The sequence below is a fragment of the Artibeus jamaicensis genome, unplaced genomic scaffold, assembly GCF_021234435.1.
Source record: "Artibeus jamaicensis isolate MK-2021 breed Jamaican fruit bat unplaced genomic scaffold, CSHL_Jam_final scaffold_1689, whole genome shotgun sequence".
Lineage (NCBI taxonomy): Eukaryota > Metazoa > Chordata > Mammalia > Chiroptera > Phyllostomidae > Artibeus > Artibeus jamaicensis.
Window position 1 is genome coordinate 11,642,734 of NW_026522029.1, and position 8,226 is coordinate 11,650,959.

Consider the following 8,226-nt stretch of genomic DNA (forward strand, 5'->3'; position numbering starts at 1 on the left):
TAGTACTTGGCCTGCTGCTAGGCCCTGAGAATATACGGAAAGACGACAGGAGAGTTGTTAAATTGCATTTTGAAGAATGAATAAAATTATAAGAAAGAGGATGGAGGCTGAAAGATGAGAAGACCCCACACACCAAGAATCTGCAAGTCCCCAGGACATCAAAAATCTGCAAGTCCCGAGGACACCAAGAATCTATAAGTCCCTGGGACACCAAGAATCTGCAAGTCTCCAGGACACTGAGAATATACAAGTCCCTGGGACACTGAGAATATGCAAAACCCTGGGACACCAAGAATCTACAAGTGCCTGAGACACCAAGAATCTACAAATCCCTGGGACACCAAGAATCTACAAGTCCCTGAGACAGTTGTCACACAGGGCTCTTTACAAAATGCAGGGAAATTGCCCCGGGGCAGTGGTTCCATTGGTTGGAGCATTGTCCAGGGCACCAAAAGGAGGTGGGTTCGATCCCCAGTTGGGGTGCATACGGAAAGCAACTGATCAATATTTCTCTCCCATTGATCCTCCTTCCTTCCTCTCTCCCTCTCTCTCTTTCTCTCCCTACCCTTCCTCTGTCTCCCAAATAAAAAACCATATCCTCGGATCAGGATTAAAAATATAATAAAGGGAGACTAACCAAAAACCAGGAGAATGCATGTGATTTCCTACATAAATGTTACTGTTTTGTCCTCCCGAGCTGATCCTACCAGGGGTTTATTTAGTCTTTGAAGAGAGAAAATCAATGACTATATTTGTCATTTTTACCCGCATCCATTTCTTTTCTCTCTTCACAGTTTTCCATCATCCAACCCCATCACTCAGCTCTCCTCTGTCCTTGGTCCTATTTCAGTCGTCGCCGGGTACGTGGGGACCGACTGCAAACCAGGCCCAGGGTCGATTCCGCGTTAAAATTCTGGCATTCAGCATTTATGGATTTGAAAAGAGGAAAGACTAAAAGCTAAGCTAAGGAGATGAAAAATTGGATTCTGACCCAAATCGAATACAGCAGTGTGTTCCGTGGAGTCCCGACTATAGAAATCCCTTAAGACCATCTTTCAAAGAAAATATGTACGTTTAAAAAAAAAAGAATGACTTTACATACTCTGTAAAAAAAAACCAACAACACCACCAGAGAAAATACCACATTTAATACAAAGAAGAGCGAGGGGGGAAATGCTAAAATTGCTTTTTTCAAAGCGGAGTGTTAAGGCTACACCCATCCCCATTTCCGTGAGGGCCTTCCTAAGCCAGAAATAAACATAAATGTGGGTGACAATTCCCGACCAGACACCCACATCCTAAATGGAATCACAAACACGCTCGCCTACACACACAGACACACACCCAGGTCCTTGCCCTTCAGTAGATGATCAAAGATCGTGCAATAGAATCAGGTTCAAGGGCCAGACTTGACCGCGATGGGTAATCGGCATTAGTCAGACCGAACAGCTCTCAGCAACCACCTCCCGTCCTTTCCGTGAAACCAGCTCCCGCCGCCCCGCGCCTTCCCTCCCCTGAGTCACGACTGGTAAACAACAAACACCCAAACTCTGCAAACAAGTCTGTGGGAGCCGAAGAAGCTGGCAGAGCTGGTGAGTTTCTGATAAATGCTGGAACACCCACTCCTCAGACACCAGGGTCAGACCAGCAAGGGTCGCAGCCGTGGGACTCTGCTTTCACGGGCTCTGAAGCAATCAAAACAGACCAGACGGAATCGACCGGAAAACAAATCATTACCCTTCTCCACTCTTTGCCCATGTAATTCTGATTAGTCCAACTGGGGGCTGTCTCCATGCAATTGTGCTTCTGTGCCCTTGATATTTGGTGGTCTTACTCCCTAAAGATGCTGCCTTCTCTTCCATTCAATAAAATTACATTTTAAAGTGTCAGAGGAAGGAAATTAGGGGTGGCAGGGACAGACACTGCTCCTTTCCAAAGTCCAGAAAGTAACAGTGTGTGATATTTTTAAAGTGTGTTAGATTTCTTTTTAAGGAAGGTGGGTTTTGGTTTTTAAATGAGAGAACTCATGCACACACTCATTTCTTCAGCCCTTGGAGACTGAAGCACCCAAAGGCAACTGGTTCTTGCTGAGCGTTTGCTGTCAAGAAGCAACAAAATGCAAATGGAAGCCTTGAACTTGGCGATATGTTTACTCAAAAAAGAAAACAGCTGGAATAAAAAATAGAGCATTTTAGTAATGAGCCAGTCATGTCGGATGAGAGACATTTCAGGATGTGGTCAAGCATCACAATCAGGAGGCTGCCACTTTGAGCGATAAAGAATTAGCAGTTAACCTCCTTCCAACTCAAGGAAGAAAATGTCCCCCTCAAAAAGGGGGCAGGGGACAGAGAAACAGCCTTCAGTTTTGAATTTTATTCATTATGTCTCCTAACTCAAACACTTCTTTAGAGTTTTGTGGTAGAACCTGCTTTAAAACTTTACACATAGAAAGTGTCGAGAGCCAAGACCAGTGATGGTGTTGTGTACGGATTATAAAGCAGGACAATTATCATGGGGCATGTTTCTCATCTCAGATGAGATGGGGCGTGTTTATCTGATGAGAACCCAAACTCTGATATGCCTTTGTCTATAATGTCTGTACCTACTGTAAATTATAAAAAAGTTAACCTGTGCTGTATAAGCCTAATTATTAGCTACCTATTGACACAGGATGCAATGTTAATTGTAAATAATACTCTCCTTTACTTGATTGCCCAGGTCCTTAATTAACCACAAAGCTCTTTCCCTACATACATGGGCAGGACATTTCTCAAAAACATACAGAAGACATATTTAAAGAACAGACGTATGCATCCATCGTTGAGTTGTGACGTTGTGAGGACAGTCCAGCCAAAACCATTCCTCTTGGGGCCAAGGTCAGTGACATGCTCCCAAGCTCACCTGTGGACCCTCCTGCCAACAAATGGAGAACCTGAGGCCTTTCCAGAGAAGCCTCCCGAACGGCAGCTCAAAAGGAAGGTGGCCTAGAGCCCAGGTGCACTGCTTCTGGGTAGCCGTCTGCAGACAGAGAGACTGGACTTTGAAGCCTTCAAACTGGAGAACTAAGCTACGTAATAGTTAGGCCATGTTAAATCTCAAGGAGCATGAAAAATGAAGAAGTAGCCGCTTGAGCTACCTGGAGGGGGGTGAGGCAAGGGCAAAGAGCAGAAGACCTAAAAGGAAGGCTGAGGAGAAATGTGTTCTTACTGGAAGTTTCCAAAAGTGGTTACAAATCACAAGAATTCAGCACAGTAAACGCACTGAAGGAGACCAACCAGACAGCCGAGACCCAGAAAATACTGGGGCTGTTACTACGGTATGATTGTTATTGTTGCTGGTGCTGATTCTGTTGTTGCCCAGGAGGTTCTAGGACATTTGGGGAGGACATTTGAAGATGGCGGTCTTTGGAACCCAAGGCTGCGATGCAGCCGAGATGCCCAGGGTCTCCCGACACCATCAACATTGCTTTGTAATAAAAATGGGCTCTTTTTCTCCTCCTTTGAACCTGTAGAGCTGAACATGATGAGATTTTATCAAAACCACTTTATTCTAGTGTTACTTCTGCCAGAAAGACCGTGCATTCCACCCTCCTGACTTGGATGCAGACAGTGAAACTCTCTAATAGATTGCCAATTGCTTTGACACAAGAGCCGGAGAAAATGTGACTTCGCCCAGAACCTTGTTCCCAATCTGTCTCCAGTGCTGCCACTGTCAGGCATGGCCCCTAAAACGCCCTTGATTAAACGAGTCAGCCAGGGAAAGAGTAACAGTCTGCCAAGTGAGGTGGCTATAATCCTCCATATTGGTAATTACACTTCAAACACACGGAGCTTTGTTGTGGAAGCACAGAAAATAAAACTCCGGTTCATCTAAACAAGAGATGATTCAGATCTTGCAAGGCTCAAAACTGAGGATGTTCTAAAATATCCCCTGCCGCTAAATTACCTTCACTTCTGATTTGGTCGGATCCCCAAGCTGGCTTCCTCACTGGGTCGTCGGAGGGAACCGCAGCCAACCACAGCAAGTACTTCAAGAGGGCTCCCTTTTCTGAGAAAGAACATCCAGTCTGAAGCTAGACTCGAGCTGACACCGTCAATCTAAGCCCTCTCCTACTTTTGGTCAAGAGCTCTGAGATTTCCTCGAGAAGAGAGAGCTCACCTGCCCCTCTTCAACCAAAAACAGCAGAAAAAGTAGCTCCTCCCCTGAAATCTGTTGGCACCCCACTCATCGTCAAAGCCTTCTTTAACAAAATGCTGGGGTTCGTACACCTCTGCTAATACCGACGCTTTGGTCTTCACTTCCAGCATGTCGGACACTCAGGAGTTGGAGACATTTACAGAACACAGCAGTAATACAGGGCAAGCTTGTCTCCTGTGGGCTTTTCATTGATGGGTTTTCTCGTGAGCAATAGGATGATTTTATTCAACTCTCCATCCTGTATCAGTTCATGCATCGCCTAATTCCTTCTGCAGTCAACAGTGTCAAAGTTCACCTTGTGGCCTTTATCTGGGCAGTGCTTCTGCTTGTCTAACCTGCAGATGGTCTGCTGCTGCCGTAGCAACATTAAATTAAACAGCAGGGTGGTAGCCATCGTCCCTAAGTCGCATTCACTACCTTGTATACTCCTGGCATGCTTAGCATCAGTGAGTTCACCTTTATCAAATATTTGAGGCAAAAGACAAGGATTCTCATGTTTAACCACTCCACCCCCGACAACCCCTACCCCCACCAACTCTGGACAGCCAGATAAAGCCAGCTTACCCCCAGGTGAAAATTAAATTGTGATTCTGTTTTCAAAAATTTCTTCTACAGGAAGCTCTCTTTATAGTTTCAACATCCCTCTTGCAGAACCTCCTCCACATTCTATATAAAAATGATCCTGAAACTCAATCTCCCCATTTCAAAAAGCCACGTTTAGAAAACCCTCATTCTGCACTCCCTCCCAAAATAATTGAGGGACAGAGAGGTTGAAATCCCCAACTCAGAATGTTGTTTCAGTAACGAATCCCACCAGAAAGTAAGTAATGCATCTGATGTTGTCACAGACGCAGCCAAATCATTCATTAGCATCGGTGACCTACCAGTCCTGATCCATACTTGGCTGGGAATACCATGTTCTAAAAGAGGGCTTCTGGACTGGGGTGCACAGCCAACCCGGACCCAGGGAGGCGCCCCCTGCTTGGCGCCATGTTGCTTCCATTGCCCATGATGCACTGCAGCCCAACAGAGCAGAAAAGAAACCTCAGGATTTGTGTGTGGAAGCCTGACTTCATTGTGACTGATGGCAGTAGGAGCAGTCGTTGGAGAAACAGCGGTAATAGTTCCCATGTATTGGGTGCTTAACCATGGGCCAGGCATCCTGTTAAATGCTCTGCACACATCGTCCATGAACTTCATAGCTGAACGTGTAGGGAAGCATTGATTCTAATACTGAGAATCTCACACAGTTGAATGTCTGAAAGGAGACCTCCTTTTCTATGAAGATATGTTTCCCCTAAGATAGCAAGGAAGAGCCTGCCTGGTTGCACAGCGATCGGCCCTCGGGAAGTGGGAAATGAGATGAGCCTGGGAGTACATTCTGGTTACTTCCAAGTGGGCAAAGAGACCTGAATGGAAACGCAAGGAAGGAAAGATGAAAACAAGGAAATCGTTCAAGAACAAGTCTTCAGGGAGAGTAATGATATCAAACACCCGAGTGAGACAGGACAGTGCAGTGCCTGAGCTGAGAACGACTGTATCAGCGGCTGGGCACTTCGTTCACGTCAGACGTGCTGGGGCGTGGACAGCTGAACTGCGGCGTCGCAGCCATTAACACGCTTGGTACTTAAATCCTAGGAAACCTTCACCTGGCCATGTTTTGTCTGCACTAAAGTACATTGGAAAGAAGACCAGAATCTCCTTTTCAAAATCAAACTCCTTTATCAGAAACCGTGGAAAGTTAAGTAAGAGCCTTTCTGGGATTCTGCGTCATTAATTGTATAATGAAAGCGAATCAAACTACGCTGCCCTCATTACACTTTTTACACGTTGTTTGGGGTAAGATGATGGATGTGGAAACACTTGGAAAGAGTAAAGCGTGATACAAAGGTAAAGAGTCTTGCGGTCATTCTCGTTTCTGAACGCAGCCGACTCGGGACAGACGTCTGGCTGTTCTCACCCTCCAGGAGGGACAGAGAACAACACAAAACATAGGAAATAGTTTTCAAATCGGATGCTAGGTTCTCTCCTCTCATTAACTTACAACAGAAACAGCATAATGAGAACGGGTCAGAGATCCGCCAGGAGAGGCACCCGAAGGAAGGAAAGGCCACGGGAACATTTTCCTTGTGTCGCCAGTAATCGATTTAGTCACCGACTCCTTTCATCCACACTGTTCCTCGCTGGGAGATTCCACGCTTCTTTTTTCTTACTACACGTTGAGCGGGTATAAAGACTAGAATAATAGTTATTCAAACATGAACTATAAAGTCAACCGCGAGATTTTCCTTCTTCAGAAACAATTAATAATAACTTCAATGTTTTCATTCCTATTTCAGTGTTTTTCCCTCGCTGAACTGGCCTGGACTCAGCATCGAAGCCCAACTGGGTATCAAACTGTCAGAACAGAGGGAAGTCCCTTTATCAGATACGGGCCCGAGCCTGGGCTGCAGCCTGTGTGTCCTCTGGGCCTGAACCCCACTGAGTCCCCTCTGAGGCCTAGTGCCCTACACGCCCGACAAAAAGAGTGAAAATCCCCCGTAGAGGCAGGTAACACGGTGCTCGGTCTTGAAGGATCTCAACAATTAATTTTTGAAGTACAATGTCCAGCACATAAGCTGAAGTAACTAGAAACGTGTTCGAACAAAAAACCCTAAGGGGGGGGGAGAAAAAATAAAATGACCACCAATTCCAAGTCAAGTTCGCAAACACCAGCAGGGAACACTGACCTGTAAACAGTGGTGCAGGGAATGTTAAAAAGGACTCAAGGAAAACACTGGGACAGAGTAACACAGCTCTAAAACCCGGTGCAAATGATGGAAGGTTGAATAAAACGTGATGAGGAGGGGGCGTAGGAAGAAAGGAAGGGCAGGACCTGTGGGTGGCTCTAACTGACCGTGAAGGGTGAAACGATACCAACAGTCTGGCTTTGAAACGCAGACTATGTACAGACGGATTTAACGAATTACCGCTTGTTGTTTGACACAGATGCCGCTCATCTGGACTTGCCCATAGTCCCATGTGTACGTGGGAAACTAGAAGAAATCGATGGTAAAGTCAACACCAGGGGGTTAAGGTACCCGGCGGATCTTGCGATGTCCAGGGAAAGTCAAAGGATTTGTGGTCATTTCTAGAAGAGACACAGATATGCAGGCACAAGACAGAGATAATTCTAACTAAAAACGGGGGGGGGCAGTTATCACACAGGTGGGTTCTGATATCATTTTTACATCACGAGAAGCTAAGAGATAACTGTAGAAAACCGGCGGGGAAAATGGAGGTTTTACAGACAATAAAGAAACAGGGTTGGCCAGACTGAACTAAGAGAAATAGGAGAGCTTTCACTCTTGGAACACACGGAGAGGGGATACGAAGCACTAGACGTGAGCTCAGTCTCCATCTTTTGTGGTTAGGCGTCAAATTGACAAGTTAGGAGACAGTAGGATGAGATCTCATTTTGGTTTGAGGCTAATTACCAAAAAAACTAGAATAAAAAATAGCTTTCTGATAGTCTCTTAAAAGGGGACCGAGGATGGCCAGGGATGACCCAGGGGCAGTTTCTGTGCATTCCCAGTTCTTCCCTTTGATCATTTTATACTTTGGACATGTAAAATTTAGATTATATACATTTATACATAATTCTGTAGTGCATGCACATATATAGCTATTGTAAATTTTGTTCATAGCTAACACAAGCTCTATTACTAACGCAGAACATAGTTTAGATTAAATGTAGCTTCATATCTTTCATATATAATACCTGTATTTTATATATTTATGTTTATATTTATATAAACTAAACTACAATGGTCCTCATAAGTTAACATCCTTTTCACTGACCTTCAGTAAGGTGGCTAATCCAGGTTGGAGTCAAAATGTCGAGCCAGAGAGCTCAGGGCTCAAATCCCTTTTCTGCTATGACCCAGCCATGCAGCCCGGGGAGACGCAGGGACCCTCTTTCAGTGTGTACTTTCTCATCCCCCAAGGAAGAACAGTCGCAGCTGCTGGCAGAAGTGTTGTGATCCTCGG